This window comes from Olea europaea, chromosome 19, assembly GCF_002742605.1.
Source record: "Olea europaea var. sylvestris chromosome 19, O_europaea_v1, whole genome shotgun sequence".
Lineage (NCBI taxonomy): Eukaryota > Viridiplantae > Streptophyta > Magnoliopsida > Lamiales > Oleaceae > Olea > Olea europaea.
Window position 1 is genome coordinate 7686263 of NC_036255.1, and position 17992 is coordinate 7704254.

The 17992-nt window shown below is 36.2% G+C and overlaps 1 pseudogene; it reads left to right on the forward strand.

Moving 5' to 3' along the window:
* The first annotated feature begins 1838 nt into the window (after positions 1-1838).
* LOC111368286 lies at positions 1839-17722 on the forward strand (annotated as a pseudogene).
* The last annotated feature ends 270 nt before the right edge of the window (positions 17723-17992 follow it).

Here is a 17992-nt window from a genome sequence, read left to right on the forward strand (position 1 = left end):
ATTATTGTGAGTTCGCTATCTTCCCCTTCTTATGATTTTAGCAATTAAATTTATGAAAAACTCAGTAAAAAGAGACGCAAAAATACATAAGATTGGACTACATTATTTTGTAAGAGTTAAGATTGAACGTATCGTTAGTTGAATTAATATATTTTTGTAGATATTAAAAAATTTAATTATAATACGAAACCTGGAAATCGAATGGAATCGAACCTAAACGGTTCCATAATTAAATTTGAATCCGACAGTTCCACTTGTTAAATACCTAAAATTTTTGGGTCCGATTGGATTCTCATTAAAACCTAATCGAACTAGACTATGTTCAGCCCTAAAGTTAATTCATGATGTTACGCCCCTATCTGAACCTCCTCGGAATGGCCACCACCACATATTCCGACCTGATAGACACCCATCCGAAGTGTTTCCGAAGTAATCTCACCAATGTCAACGACCTGATAGCACACTAAGAGATATAGACGATCCTACTGAACTGACCGAAGCTCCTCGCCCCTGAAACCGAGGTGAGGTGGACCTCTATCAGAAGATCTGCCGTCAATTTCAGAAAGAGATTTTTGTCAAGATCCTCTATGCATCTGAGATTTAAATTGATTTGACGTCTCCATGAGGCTAGTTGATGTGACTTATCAACTTTATGTCAACTCAACTCGGGAGAAACAAACTGTCCGCCCACTCTACAGACACACCTGACGCGAAGTTCCCCGTGGGTTATCGTCTCGGCCGCTGCGTTCCCTCCTAAACTTTACAAAGTTTTAGCCATCTCCCAACGCGTCGTCCTTGTGGGTAAGTTCACCGGTAGCAGATAAGCTCCTCACTTAACTTTACAAAGTTTAGACGCACTTGACGCGAAATCCCATGTGAGTCATCGCCTTGACTGCTGCGTTCCCTCCTAAGCCTTACAAAATTTTAGTCATTTCCCAATGCGTCGTCTCCTGTGGGTCAGCGCATCGGTGGCAGATGAGCTCCTCACTCAACTTTACAAAGTTTAGACGCACCTGACGCGAAGTCCCCTGTGGTTCATCGCCTCGGCCGCTGCGTTCCCTCCTAAGCTTTACAAAATTTTAGTCATCTCCCAATGCGTCGTCCCCTGTGGGTCAGCACACCGACGGCAGATGAGCTCCTCACTCAATTTTATAAAGCTTAGGCTTAGGCACGCCTGACGCGAGTCCCCTGTGGGTCATAGCCTCGGTTGTCGTGTTGACCTTGTTTCCTACTAATCGTCCAGTCTTGCAGCGCTTCGACCTCACATCGGTTATTATTTCCCTTACGCAGTAACGAAGTTTTGGCGCATCTTTGCTAAGATCATGGCTTCAATTACTGCAAAAAATCGACCCACGAGCTCCCACGAATCGCGGTCCCCAGTACCGAGGCATTTACATCTGGTCAGGAAAGCAAGTCCACCCATGATATAAATATTCATACCTGGGCTTGGGGGACCACTGTTACGCCCCTATCTGAACCGCTTCGGAATGGCTACCACCACACATACCGACCTGATAGACACCCATCCAAAGTATTTCCGAAGTGATTTCACCAATGTCAACAACCTGATAGCACACTGAGAGACATAGACGATCCTACTGAACTGACCGAAGCCCCTCGCCCCTGAAGCCGAGGTGAGGTAGCCCTCTATTAGAAGATCCGCCGTCAATTTCAGAAAGAGATTTTTGCCAAGATTCTCTATGCATCTAAGGTTTAAATTGATTTGACGTCTCCATGAGGCTAGTTGATATGACTTATCAACTTTATGTCAACTCAACTCGGGAGAAACAAACTGTCTGCCCACTCTACAGACGCGACTGATTGACGCCCATGAGCGGATGCCTCATACTGTCAAATGCATACACGTGTCCCACATCCAACGGTTCATCCCACCTATAAATACCCAAGGTTTGGCAAGAGGCAAAGGTAATGAAACTCTTATTACGTAGCACTCCATAGCAAGTTTATATATTTTCTCCTCCTCCTCATTATTATTTTGTACAACCTCTGGGTACTGTTCCGACCACCTAAACCTGATTTAATCGTTGGAGTGTATACGACCGTCATCATCTCCGCTGGTCCCGACCGTGTGCGTCCGATCGTACGTTGATTGTGTACATGAAAGAATACGTGGAGTAGCTATCGATTGACCACGTGAAATGTCCAATTTTCGAGGTCAACACACGACATGATCAATCTTGATTGAATAATCTCTTTGAACAAAAATAGTCTAGTTTTAGAGCTTCGTGCTTGTCAAAGAATGGCATAGAAGGGTTAGAAGTGTTATTTACCGGGGCTTGCTTGAGAGCTTCTGACTGCAGGATACCCTATCTGTCGTACAATGCAGTAGTAACTTGGATGTAAATTTATAATAATGTAAGCAATTTGGAGGATTCTCTTTCACTTTATGTACGAATTTTTTATTCTTTATAAATTTAATTACTATTTTATTTTTATTTAAAAATTAAAATTTTCTTATTCATCTCTCCCTATATTAACATTTTGCTTTATTAGCATTTCGGAGCATAGTCTAGTGGTGTAAAGGATAAGAGTGAGGTTATCTCACGCTTTACTAGAAGCCGCAGTGTGAGGGTTCGATTTCTGAGATATGAAATTGAACTTCTTGTAAACACAGTTTATAGACAACTCTTGTTCCCTGACGTGTAGGGCACATCTCGCGATTTACCTTCCTCACAAAACTCTAGGGGCAGAACGGTGAGAGCCCTCAAAGTTGGGGTTAACTTTTTTTTTTTTAAACATTTTGCTTTATGTAAACTAATTAACGACTTGGATTTTCAATCAGTGTGAAACAATTTGAATATTATCCGAGTAGTACCACTACAATCTTGTCTCTCTCCTCTTCGTCTCTGCCAACTCAAATCCTTCCTCCAATTTTACACCCCAAGGTCTTACATATTCTCTACCCGATTCACTCAACGATTATTCTATATCTGCAGGTTGGACTTGCACACACACGCACTGCAAAGCAAAAGCAGAAACCTCCGACGACGGCAACGACATCGAGAAGCTCTACGAGTACGGAGAACTACTGAACGAGGCCAAAGACAAGTCTTAGGTTCCGTAATTTGCTTCAATTGAACCAATATTATAGTCTTTCCTATTTCTTCTTCTAGGTTTCTTAATTGTTTTCCATTCGATTTTAAATCCGGATTTTTTGTTTTAAATGTATGTGGTTTTTTATTTGTTTGTATAGCACGCAGAGGACTATGAGAATATTATAAAGACGGCCGAGAGTAGCAACGTAAAAGCAAGACAATTAGCTGCTCATCTTATTCCGAGGTTTTTTAAGTACTTTCCGGGCCTATCTGGCAATGCTGTTGATGCACATCTTGATTTGTGTGAAGCTGAAGAGCTTGGGGTCAGCTTCTCCCTTTTGTTTACACGCAATTATTTATGTTTTGTGTGAAATGGATGTTAGTTTAGGAGCTTTAAATATAGTATTCAAATGTGAAGGTGTATATATGTATAAATAATTAATTTTTTCTCTTCCATATTACTAGTTTTAGCTAGAGGTGGGAGCAGGGCGGTTCAGCTCTAAAGAGAATCGAATCGAACCAAAATTTTCGGGTATCTAGTAAATGGAACCGTCGGGTCCAAATATAATTATGGAACCGTTCGGGTTCGGGTTCCGTTCCGTTCGATTTCGTACTATAATTAAATTTTTTAATATTTATAAAAACATTATATAAATACAACTAATGACACATTCAATCGTAATTTTACAAATTAACATAGTCAAATTTAATAACATGTAAATAACAAGTTGCCCAACAACATTAATTTACCGATGCTTACAATTTACAAATACCAAAGAGTATATACTAATACTAAAATTTCAACTATCCATCAATTGCTTGACTTGTCATACTCACTATTAAGAAACTCTGCACGAAAAAATTGAAAAAGCACAATTAATTTATTAACAATCATAAATAAATTCAAATTTGTTAAACTAATAAGATTTAATAGCGCGCGTGTGTATATATATTATTATCCGTCTCAATGCTCTCATAGAACTCCGTCTCTTCAATGCAAATTCTATCTTGGGAAATTTTCAAAAGTCTAGATTCTTCTCTTAGCCAATTTTGTGTACAAATCAAGGCCTCAACTGTTTTAGGAGTTAAAGAACTCCTAAATGGATCAAGAATGCGCCCTCCAGTACTAAATGCTGACTCAGAAGCAACTGTAAATGCAGGAATGGCAAGAACATCCCTTGCAACCTCAGATAAAATTTCAAATCTTGATTTATTGATCTTCCACCAATTCAAAATGTCAAAATTTTCATCACTAGCATCTGCAGTGGATTCCATTAGATATCGTTGTACCTCATCTTTTCCAGAAAAAATCCATTTTTGTAGTTTTCAATTTCTTGTACCCAAAATCAAAATTGCAATCATCCCAATCATCATCATTCAAATCCTCCAACAAAGTGACTCCATCATTAGATTTATCACCCCCACTTCCGCTTCCACTCGGTCCATTGTTTCAACGATGCCATCCCTTTTGTTGGTTATATAAAGCATACAATAATTTCATGAGCTCATTTTTTGTGGCTTCAACTTTAATACTGTCATACAAAATACTAATGCAATGTACAACAAACTCCAACTTATACCTAGGATCAAGCACGACTACTACAATCAAAATCTTATTCATTTTATCAACTTTACCCCAATACTTGTCAAACTTAATTTTCATGTTATTTGCTATACTACTTAGCAAATAATCTTGCTTCTCACCCATTTTCTTCAAAATTTGCTCGATTTTACAAATTTCATGGAAGTAAATATTGGAAGTAACACTCAATGAAGTACTAAACTTCAATGTGACATTATAAAAGGTTCTTAGAAACTTGACAAAATTTCTAGCTTTCTCCCAATCATAACTTGTAGGTGGCCCCTCTTTTTCTTTTCCACCTTCATTTTCATCAAAATATTTACAATAAAATCCGTCATCTTCCTCCATTCTTTCAAAAGCTTTTTCAAAATCCAATACACTATCCAACATTAAGAATTTTGAATTCCATCTAGTAGGAACATCTAAAAGAGCAAGTTTTGTGCATGCAATCTTTTCCCTTTCAATACAACATTTAAATTTTGTCAACCGGGAAGGAGATGATCAAAAATATTTTACCGCATTGCGAATACTATCTATAGATGGATTAAACTTTTTCAACCCTTCTTTAACAATCAAATTGACTATGTGTGCTGCATAACGTACATGCAGATAAGAGCCACCTAAAATCATAGTATCATCAGGTTTCCAATTCTTCAACTTGTTTTTCACATAAACGATTGCTGCATCATTTGTGTTTGCATTATCTACAGTAATGGTACCCACACACTCTATTCCCCAATCAAGCAGACACGTCTCAATAATCTTCCCAATTGTCTCCCCTTTATGATTTGGAACCACAGGAAAACTCAATATCCTCTTATGCAATTTCCAATTTCTATCAATAAAGTGTGTTGTGACTACCATATAGTTGATGTTTTGAATTGATGTTCAACAGTCAGTGATTAAAGAAATCCTTTGCCTCTCATTAATAAATTTAATCCTCAACGATTCCTTTTTTTCATGGTAGAGATGTAGCACATCTCTAGTAATCGTTTGTCGAGAAGAACCCTCAAATCTAAGGCAAAGTTGACGAACAAATTCCTTAAAACCCACACCTTCCACAAAGGAAAAAGTCAATTCATCAATAATAATCATCTTAACCAATATTTTTCTACACATTTCTTTATTAAACACCGTAGGCATAATACCACCATCATTGTTTTCTTGAGTGAGTAGTGGTTGGTTATCATCAATTTTAGTGTTCTTATATGTATAACAAGTTTTTAAATGCTTCCACATGTTAGAAGTTCCATTATTAGTGTCAGCCTTAAATGTTATCCCACAGTAATTACATTTTGCTCTTTCTCCACCAAGTATCTTAGTGAAATGATTCTATATTTCTGACCTCTCATTAGGCTACTTTTTATCTCCCATTTGGGCATCCAGAATTGGTATCACCTTAACAAGAAACTTGATTAAGTCCTGCACAAACAATGTGGAACAAAAATTACAAAATCCTGCACAACAATGATAAATCCTGCCTTTGTTGAAATGACAGTCTAAAAGTCATTTAGATATATTATGAAGTCAGGCACATACATTAAGAAGATCTTGAGCACTAAACAAACTAAGCCCCTGTTTGACAAAGCTTTTTACGATTATAAGCTTGTCAAACTTCTTTTTAACAACAAATTTCATTCTATCCACAACTTTGATCCACTTTCTTAACCACACATTTCATGGTTCCACCAGCTTATAATCTCAAAAAGTTTTGTCAAACAGAGGCTAAATCATAACTAGACAATTAGGTCAAGTATGGAAAACAAAAATTGAAATACATATATTCCTCCCAAAAACAACAGTATACTAAACTTATTTATGCACATCTGAGATTTAAAATAATACTGGGTAATAATTACTAAAGAGTTGCCCACAAAACTAAATAACATCCTAAAATATCTAGGGGTAATGAGAGCGTTCACGCTAAACATTTTAATAAACAACTGATCTTCAACAAAGATGGTCCTGATAGTCATAACATGAAGGGGGGACGATCAGCAACTTATGAAATGTCAATTAATAGAAATGACAATATAATGTGCATTCCAACAAGCAAGCATTTATTATATATAAATCACATTTAGGCTGCATAATCGAAGTCCTAAATGCACCATGTGACCGGGCTCTTAATCCATCTCTCAGTATCATCCCATTTCAATGGCGAAGCCCTTCCAATACTCACTAAGATATATTGCTTTATCTCAGCAAAACAAACTGGACTGTATTTAAATAAAATATATTGCTATTGCTCATGCACAAACAATGATCAGATACCTGCTAAAGAACATAAAATATTTTGGTTCAAAAAAATCATTCCACTCACAGAAGTAGTGAAAAGTGAAAACGAACGGCACCGTGAGAGAACTCACCAAAATTTGAACTCTAGAAGGCAGCGAACGAAAGTTCGAAACTCGTCGGAGCCTCGAGTGGGGAGGGTCGGACCGTTTGAGAACTCCAGGTCGGCGATTGTATGGGTTTTCTGGGACTGCGACAATGAGTGTATCAAGAGCCTGAGCCGCAGACAGGGAGGTTTTGCACTTATGCTTGTATCAAGAGCCTGAGCCGCAAACATTGTTTAGGGTTATTTAGTTGGACTTGGGTAGTTGGGTTGGATCATGTTGATTGTTGGACCAAAAATTAAAAAAAATTAGAAATCAAACAATAAAATGGGTTGGGCCAAAAGCTAAAAAATTAGAAATGAAACAATTATTGGGCCAAAAATTTGGATTTAGAAATTGTTAATTTGTTTGGAAAAAAATTAAAATTAAAAACATTTAATTTATTCAATAAAAAAAAAAGTTAGAAAGATTCGGTTCTCATTCGATTTTTCGGTTCTTGGTATAGAACCGAGAATCGAACCGTACCCGTCGGTTCTCAATTCAGATACTCGTTCGGGTATTTAATTCGACAAGAACCTTCGGGTTCGGTTCGGGAGATTTGCCCAGCCCTAGTTTTAGCGAATAATTGTCGTTTGTCTGGTACATTTCTCTTCCATATTAAGGCTCTGTATATTTCTAATTTACATTTTCAGATTCGTATGCAAGCTATTCGCGGCCTTCCTCTTTTCTGCAAGGATACACCAGAGCATCTTTCTAAAATTGTTGACATTCTTGCACAGCTCCTTATGGCTGGTAAGTTAAGTGATTGAAGCTTATCTGTGAAGAATAAAGAATGCCAAAAGTACCTTATAAATCAAAATAAAGAAATATATTATAGCAAAAATTTAATCTTGAATATTCTTGATGGTTCTAGAGGAAAATGTGGAGCGGGATGCAGTACAAAAAGCCCTTTTGTCATTATTGAGGCAAGATGTGAAAGGTATTCCTTTTATGGTTGAAATGTGAAAGATATCTGTAAATACGATTTGCATCTTATTTTGATTGAATTCTTGAATATATTGAGTAGTATTGGGAAAAGGGCTTCAGCCACTGATTAGATTACAAGAAGCTTGATTTGGTAAAAGATTGCAGTGATTGTTTCAAATTGTTTATCCTTAAAATATCAAATTCACTTTTTTACTAACTGCAATATCAACATATGTTGCCCAAAATTAAAGCTTTAAAAAACTTCTCCCCTAAGTACTTTGATCTTAGCTAGAATACTACAAGGAGATACTGGAGGAGGCCATCATGGTATATTAATTTATTTGGATTTGATCATTGAATTATATAATAAAATCATTGGATTAATTTTTGAAGATACTCTCAGACTTTATATGACATATACAGTCTCATGAGAGTGAAAGTAGTTTCAACTTTAAAGGAAGGTTCGATGCTATCTTTTTGCTTCTAATGTAGCATCCCTTTTAGTTTTCCGTTTTCAATAATTCAGTATACCTCTCACACATTTTTTCTGGATAAAACCACGCTTTATATAAATTCCAAGTGTGACGCAGTAATTCATGATATATATAATGATGTAGGCCATTTTTTAACATGGGTTTCTGCAATATTTATCCTATAAGTGTTTTTCAAATTGCAGCTTCCGTTCTACTTAACCTGTCACTCCAACTCGTAAAAGGCTAAAAATATATGAGCTGTGGGATTTTACTTTGTTCAGATGTCTATCAAGCATTATTAATGATTATTTGGGAGTTCCTGGAGCAAGTTCCATCATTGTGTAAGTGGCTTAGTTTCTTTCTCAGCCAAAACAATAGGAAAGAAAAGTTGTCAGGATGATCTGATGGGTGATAACAGCTCATCACCAAGAATTATAGATACTTCCCGTGTTGGAAACTTAGATGTAAATGTCATCATATTGAGGCTACAGATCATATCCTAGTTCTTTCGGTAAGCTCTGTTCTCTGGCTCGTGATCCCTTTTTAATGGTTCAGGCATTCGTAGTTTCCCAGAGTTGGATATGCTGACGTAGCCCTTTTACAGAACAAATTAATAAACTTGATACTTAATGAAAATGCATTAGATCTGATCTACAGTTAATAAATATCTGAAATGTAGTTTCATTTACATGTTCACTGCATTTTTCAGTTTTTGTAGAAAGGATATATATACCAAGTAACAACATAGATTGCTAACTTACAGGGTTTAGGCTGAAGTAGTGAGAATTTTGTAAAATGAACAACAAAGTGATGTAATTCTGTGATATGGCTCCTTGTTTGCACTATCAAATATATTAGATGGATAGCCACATCTAGTCTTGATGTTCCTGAATATTGAGCTCCGTATGTCAACTGTGCATATTTTTGTCTAGAGTTATTAAAAGTCCTACAGAATCCTTTTGCTGCATGATCCTCAGCTCACTTTAGCATGTTTTATCTATCTTTTCCTTCTCTTTTCCTTGTGGCCTTCTCTGTTTGGAGGAATGGCACTGGGTTGTTGACTACTTCTATTTGTTTTGATTGGATTTAGTCTTGTTATGCTTCAGTTAGGCAATGTTTCTTCATGCAGCTTCTTTGACAGCCCTATTCAAGCACATTGAGAGCGTCAACGAGCAAATAGTAGATGAAAATCTCCGTCAGAGAACTCTAATCTTTATTAGAGATAAGGTGGGAAGATAAACACTGTGACTCCGTGCCAATTACAAAGACTCATAGTTTTTTTATTTTTTTGGCTTAGACAAATAGAAATAATACGATGACCTGGTCCTTCTATTGGAAATATTTAATGCAGGTATTTCCTCTTAAAGCTGAGCTCTTGAAGCCTTCAGATCAAATGGAAAGACACATAATTGATCTCATTAAGAAGGTATATCGTCATTGTATTTCTCATTTCCTTTCTTCTCTTATGGGGAAGGATAAGTGTTTGATTATTTCAATTCTTCTTCACAAAAGACAGTGGAGTTCTATATCTGTAGTATCAAATTTTCGAGGTATAAAGTAAAGAACATTGTTGCTGTTCTATATGCGTAACTATTTTCGATATGGTATTTTTACAACAAGATGTAAGATTGATTGGGTTAAATTGCAGAGTCTACAAGATGTAACAGGAGCTGAATTTAAGATGTTTATGGATTTTTTGAAAAACTTGAACATATTTGGTGAGAAAGCTCCTCCAGAGTGAGTGCAAAAACTCATTGAAATCATTGAAGGCCAAGCTGATTTGGATGCACAATTCGATGTAAGTATTTTGTTCTTTTTTTTTTTATCATTGCTTAGCATAGCATATGTCTCTCTCTCTCTCTTACGTGCCTTCACAAGGAAATAAAAATTTACCCTGTATATTCAACATGAATAATACATTATGTGGTTGATATTGGCAGAAGCAGTTCCTCTACAATTTGTCATCCAAAATTTTAAAACCTGAACGATTCTCATGAGTGAGCCTTAGAGCCGAATTTGCATCCACAAGTGGAGACAGGCCATTTTCTAGACCTTGAGCTGAGTTTAGTAATTGAAGCTGTAGGAATAGCTGCTTAGCTATTTAAGAAACCCTTATGTTAAAGTGCTTTTAATTTTTGGGATGGCATTTGGATGTTGGCTGTTTCTCTGATAGACTTTATTAACGAAGAATCACTCCATGTAGGACCAGAACATTTCATTTTCAACACCCTGACAGACTTTATTTACAAGATATTCAATGGAAAACATCCTGATGTTGGGATTGTCTCTTACTGGACATTGCTGAAAGAATAGTAGCCAATTATCTGCGAACAGTTCTGACTCCTTTCTCCTGATTTCCCAGGGCTGGTTTTTTAATGCTAAATTGCTAATTAATCAACTGACCTGTGATCGATTATTTTTATTTTTTTACATTTTAAATTAAATTGAGAAAATCATGGATTTTAAGATTTCAAGGTAGAATGGAAATATTTATGTTCAGGAGAAGAGCTTATGAATTTCTCCATATAGAGCATATCTTGAAAGTAGGTTCCCATGAGTATGTCAGAGATTAAAGATCATCTACTGCGGCCTTTATTCTTTTGAATCACTGTGGCTCACCCCTGGCTTAACTTGGATGTGGATTGGAGCAGAAAATACCTTTCACACTCCCCATTTCATTGGTCTTTGAGAAACACTGTTCAGAAATAAAAGCATTTTGGAAATTTAGCCCCCGTTTGGCCCCCATTTTTTTTTTAAATTTTAATGTTTGGAATAGTGTTTTTTTTGAAAAATGTGTGGTTCAAAAAGAATGTAAAGTTTTCGATTTACATGTAATATTATTTTATGAAAAATTGTGTGGTTGAGAATAAGCGAGAGGAAAAAAATGAAAGAGAATGGGGGCCAAACGGGGACTTAATGGCATAAGAGAAACATTGTCCACTAGAATAGATTTACATTTTCCTTGAAATTACCCAAGTCTTTGATTGGCCTCCAAAGTTGTCAAAAATGAATTCTACCATCTGGATGGATCAGAGGCTTTGAGAGCTGAACTACGGTCCGGACTGCTTTCAGTTATGTTTACTCCTTACATATTTTAGCCTGTTGGTTATTGAGTGATCTGTTTATAATGTGAGACAATTGGTTTTGATGGTTTGAGTATGAGTTTCTGGAGGATTGCTCAAGTCTCAGTTTGCGATTTTTAGATGAAAATGAATAGAAAGAAATAGAAGAAAAAACAAAAGAAATTATTTTGAATTCTCATTTTCACAATACCAAATAATCAGCTTGGTTTCTATTGCAGGTTACAGATGGAGACCATATTGATAGACTGATTTCATGTCTATTTATGGCTGCAGGGGCGGAGCCAGGATTTTAGTTCAGTGCGGGCAAAATTTTTTTGACGACGAATGTCGAGGTTTTGGTCAGGGATTTAATGACGATAAAAAAAATAAAACAACAGTACATCAATACTAAAAACGACATAATTTATATATTACACTTGCACTTTGCGAGTTTTCATACTTTGATATCGTTGTATAATAATTTCATTATTGAACTTGAAAAATATATCTTTCTCCACATAAACAATTGTGCTATTATTCATCCACTGATCACCCAATTACTACTACGAGTGGGAGTAATTCGAGATGTCAAATGAATCACAAATACTGGAAGCAACTCAAAAAACTAGTGCAATTCACAATTTCACAAAATCAATTCACAATCTCGCAATGCAATATATACTATTTCCAAATACTTGGCAACTTGAACTTGCAATCACAGATTCCCAGAGAGCCAGAGCCCAGAGGCAACAATGAACTGGTGGTCCACTGGAAGTTTGTGCCGCTTCGAGCAATTAAAGAACAAAGTGCTAATTTAATATGTTAAAAACAAAAAACAAAAAAAAAATTTATTACAATTTACACATGGAAATAACCAAAAAAAAAAAAATAAGGGAAAAAAATATGGGGCTTCGCCTTTTGCTTTCTGGAATCTGGCTTCTTCTTTTGTCGGCTCGGCTGGTTGGCATTGGCACTTGGTGCCTTGGCGGAGCTGAGGATGTAAAGTCGGAGTCAGAGATGTGAGATGTCAAGATGAGAGCCTAGAGTAGGAGATATACAATAATGGACTATCGGAGAGGGAAAAGGAATGACGATTGTACTGTTACGACTGTCTTAGATGACGATTGACGGAGAGGGAAGGGAACGACGGACTTTGTCACCGATGGAGAGGGAAGTGGGTGGCGAAGTGTGAAATCGTCACAGACAAAGTCATGAAGGGTAGAAATTTTGAAATGAATGAATGGGTTTGGGTCAACAATTGATTCAATTGAATTTTGATATGAATGGGTCTAAAACGGGGCATGACCTTGAACATAATGGCATAAGAGAAACATTGTCCACCAGAATAGATTTACATTTTCCTTGAAATTACCCAAGTCTTTGATTGGCCTCCAAAGTTGTCAAAAATGAATTCTACCATCTGGATGGATCAGAGGCTTTGAGAGCTGAACTACGGTCCGGACTGGTTTCAGTTATGTTTACTCCTTACATATTTTAGCCTGTTGGTTATTGAGTGATCTGTTTATAATGTGAGACAATTGGTTTTGATGGTTTGAGTATGAGTTTCTGGAGGATTGCTCAAATCTCAGTTTGCGATTTTTAGATGAAAATGAATAGAAAGAAATAGAAGAAAAAACAAAAGAAATTATTTTGAATTCTCATTTTCACAATACCACAGCTTGGTTTCTATTGCAGGTTTCAGATGGAGACCATATTGATAGATTGATTTCATGTCTATTTATGGCTGTGTCTGTTTTCGAGGTGTGAATTATACTGAATATTACTTGTCACTCTTAATATATTTACATGTAAATGTACTTTTACAGTCTTACGAACTTCTTGAACATGCAGAGGGGTGCATCTAATAGCAAGTTTTTCAACTACGTGAACAAACATATTTTTCCCATTTTTGATGAGGTAATTAACTACGGGTTTGTTCGATTGTATATTCACTTACTAGGATCGTATGCCTTGTATTTTTGTATGTAGAACCTTGCTTCTGTGTAAAATTCTCCTTTATGTTCTCACGATCCTCAACTAAAATTTCCATATTATAAATAATGTGTTGTCTATGAAAATTGCATGGTTTCTATTTCAGCTCCCGGAAGAACAAAGAGTGGACTTGCTTAAAGACATTGCTGAGAGTTCACCTTACACCTCGCCTCAAGACTCGAGACAAATCCTTCCTTCTGTTGTTCAGCTGTTAAAGGCAAGTTTAAGAATTTAGTTTATGGATATTGCATGCTTCTTAATGCACTCTTTACGAATATGGCAAATGTAAATGACAACTGATTTAGAAGTCATACTGGCCTAGATAACCTCTGACCCCAACCAAAGAAATGCTGCAAGAAGCACCTTTACAATGCAAGAAACTTTTGTTGATTATATTTTATTTGACAATATGCCACTAAAACCTCTCTGCCATTGTTTCAGAAGTACATGCCTCAAAGAAAAGCAGGAGAAGAGATGAACTTTACTTATGTTGAATGCTTGCTGTACGCATTCCACCATTTAGCTCATAAGGTTATCATTGCTTCTTGATTTTGGCATTTTAACACCTATTGTTTTACTGCTTTTTCGATCCTCATATTTTTCTTTTGTGACTAGACAGGCTCCAAATGCCACTAATAGCTTATGTGGTTTCAAGATTGTGACAGGGCAATCATCAGATAGGCTTGGGGAAAACTTCTCTGAGCAATACAATGATATCACTGAGCGGTTAGTTTATTCATCCTACTACCTCGTCTTTATTCTATGTATTTTTCACCTAAATATTTCAAAATAAATTTGTTTGCCTGTATGGAAAAATTTTCTGGAGGTCACCCTACCTACACGATATTGTTCATGTTGGTCACCCGACATATATTTATTTCAACTTGAGCATTCCATCTCTAAATATTTCCAAAACTGACGGCATTGGCGACCCGGGGCTTGTGGAACTTGGTACCTAGCTTAGGGGATTGTCCAATATTTATATACATGTCATTTGTCACTAGGGAAGACTCACTCAAAATGGGGAAAAAGAAAAAGGGAGTGATATTTAGTATTCCTTTTAGCACCCAAAAAAAAAAAAATTTAGTCAAAAATATAAGTTGGGTCAAGAATTCTGTCAATTTTGGTGACAGTTGTAGGACTGGTCAAATTGAAATAAAAATAAACGTTGGGTGAATTCAACTGAATTCCATGTCCCCTCCCCCCACCCGCCACCAAAAAAATAAATAAATAAATAAATAAGAAAGAATTTTTTTTGTCCCTATTGTCCTCGAATCTTGGGATGGACTCTAAACCCATCTGGAAGAAGAGAAGTTTGTAGTGCCTTTTCGTTGTACGCTGTCACTCATTGCATATTTGCAGCTGCAGACAGGCAGTGAATGCACGATTTAATTTTTTAATCAACTCAGCGATAGCTCGTTTTAGCTTCTGCAGAAAATATGAACAGATAGACACTGTAGATTTACAAGTTTATTTTCTTTATATATTGAAGACTTCCCTTGATCAATATCTCATGCGCCAGTGCTGTTCCTCTCCTTTGTTTAATGTAACAAATATTATATCTTCGTGACCTAAGCACATTTTTAATTTATCTTTTGTTAATGCCACAGGTTGAACTGTGTTGAAGAGTTAGCGAGGGCTACAATGAAGAAGTTAACTTAGGGAATGGCTGAACACAACAAAGCATTGGCAGCTGCTTCATCTGATGAAGCAAAGGATAGAATTGTAAGTTCATCTTACGAGACCTAGCATGTCAATAGTTTTCCAACTATTAACATATATGACCTTGCAATATGCAGAAAAAACAGAAGCAGAACTCTACGACTGGATTGCGAACTTGCAATAACATCTTGGCTATGACGCAGGTACAAGGATATAAAGAATTTTTTAGTTCTAAGCATGTATGCATGTTTTGAACTAATCTTGTTTTGACAACTCAGCCGCTGCACTCCAAGTCACCTTCATTTATTGGAAACAAGAGAATTAATTTATCTTGGAAAGAAGCTGTGAAACCTTCAACAACATCAACTCCTACTGTTGGGTATGTATCCTATTGTCACTTTCATGATGGTAGTGAGTTGGATATATCAAACATTTGAGCATATTCTATTTACTAGTATATTTTGAGACTAACAAACTTGACCATTACAGATGGAAAGAAGTTCTGTTACCTATTTGTTTCTTGAAGCTTTACCAATATGCTTATCACATATATATTGTAAAATCTTGCATCTTTGTTTGGAAAATACCTAAAGAAAATTCATTAATATCCTCCCAGCCCGATTATATACAAAGAACCGCTAGTAGTTCCAATTCCTTCTGATCTAATTAAATAAATTGTGAATATGAAAGAGTACCAATGCAGGATGGAAAATGTCTACAATAGTAATTATAATAATGTGTGTGTGAGGGTACATACGGTATATTATGTTGGGAAAGTGTAAGCAATGGGGACGAACATAAAATGTATTTTCTCTTATCTTGTAATTATGGTCTAGAATTTAAAATCTTCAGTTGCTTTAATGCCAGTTCTAATGGAAACCCTTTATTTCTTACAATGCCTTGTGTATACGTAGTTTTTCTTTCACTGTATCTTGCATGATGTTAATTTGGAGCTTTCTCCGGAGAGGAAACAAATTCAGTCTTCTTGCTGTATGTTCATCTGCAGGGGGAAGCGTCCTGTTGATGCTCTTAATAGTGCTGGCAATAGTACTTTGAAAAAGGGGCGTGGCGCTGGCAATATGCAAAACCAACATGCTAATAGGGCATTTGAAGGCGTATCTTATGGAGGGAGAAGTGGCTCAAGAGGCAGTGGCAGGAGCAGGCGTCGTGGTGGACGTGGGAGGGGAAGGGGAAGGAGCTACGGATAAGTCTTGTAGCATAAAGATTTGCACTTAAAAAAAAATAAAACATGAGTTGATTAATTTTTTTACTTCGGTTTTTGGCATTGATGTAATTGTAGTTGTGTTTAAAGACCCGTAATTCCTTGCAATGATGATTTGATGGCTCCTACTCATTTACACCGAGGGACATTTTTCAATTGAAAAGCTTTGGATAAAAGTTTTAGCAGATTTTTATAAAAGTTAATGTAGTGTGGTTAAAAAGTTGTCGATTTTATGAAATGAGGTGTTAAAATTGAAGTTTGACCAGTTGAAAAGTTGATGAATTCTTAGCAAAATTTTATTAAAATTTTAGCACCAAGGATTCGATATGACATACCACAGTGTCGAATTCTTGGAGATTTCAAGGTTTCTTTAGGTGGGAACGTTGAAAGTACGTAAAAGTTCCTCTTTAAAGTAAGATTTTTATCGTGGATCCATAATGAAACGACCATTGTCCAGATTTTATTCGTTGTTTACATGGAGTAAGTGATTTATGGAATTTATTCTTCCATAGACGAGAAATCAAGTTCCGAAAAATTCCAATCTTCTGTGAGGTTTCGTTGAAGTGCCGTCAAATCACCTCTTCTATTACCATATCGAATTTCTTCCATGTTTGCCATTTAACACAGCTATGTTAGAAATTTACCTATTTATAACACAGAACTGATAAACCTGATTCATAACGTGTATTTTGGATTCAGGGCTATATTAAGCATTTATAAATATGTTGGATTGCCCTAATATTCCTACATATATAAAGTTATTTAGAGGACTGTTTCAAAGAGATACAGATCTGAGGCATAAAATTATCAATGCAATCTTCTTATTCTTCATAATGAAAACCTGCAGCTGCGACCGTTATACATCAGTTTATTTGCTTCTGATTTCGGTTTCTCTTAAATATTGTTCTTCACAGAATCACAGTAGGGATTAAGGTATAATCCATAATAATTACAGTCGTTTTGTTTCTATTTGCAGATAATGTGGGCGACAAGTTGACAATTTAGCTTATGAAGTTAAGCAAAATGGAAGTTCTAAATCAATGACATGGAGCAAACTAGTATTGGGCATTGCTGTATTGATCTTCCTCTCTGGACCTCTTATGACTAGCATTCAACAAATATCAGATGCCATTGGTGTCCCGTCTTTCTTAATATCTTTTGTGAAAGCAAGAACAGCAATTTTAGCAATATTTCTAGCAAGCCAAAAGAGTACAAGAACTGCTTCTTCGACATTTTCGGAGCTCTCTCTCCGTCTCGAAATGGTTAAAAATTAAGCCTTAATCCCTCTTTACGAGAAAAAGAGAATGAAATTAAGAAACGAGTTTTTAGTTGCTCGCTCTCTACATGAGAACTACACCCATTCTACCATTGCAAGTTTTCAATTTCATATCATAGATAGAGGAGTACAACATGATCTCTGGTTTCTTACAGACAATAAACGTAAGCATATACTATGATTAGACTCCACAATGTCCAATGGAAATTATACATGAAACTGATTAAAAGTGTGTTCTTTAAGCCTCCGTCAGTTAACACAAAGAACAAGTCTCCCTACATTCAAAATTAGTAATCTCTCAGAGTACTTCTGATCAGGGGCGAAGCTAGGATTTTTGGCTCGGGAGTCCAACAATGGTCTAC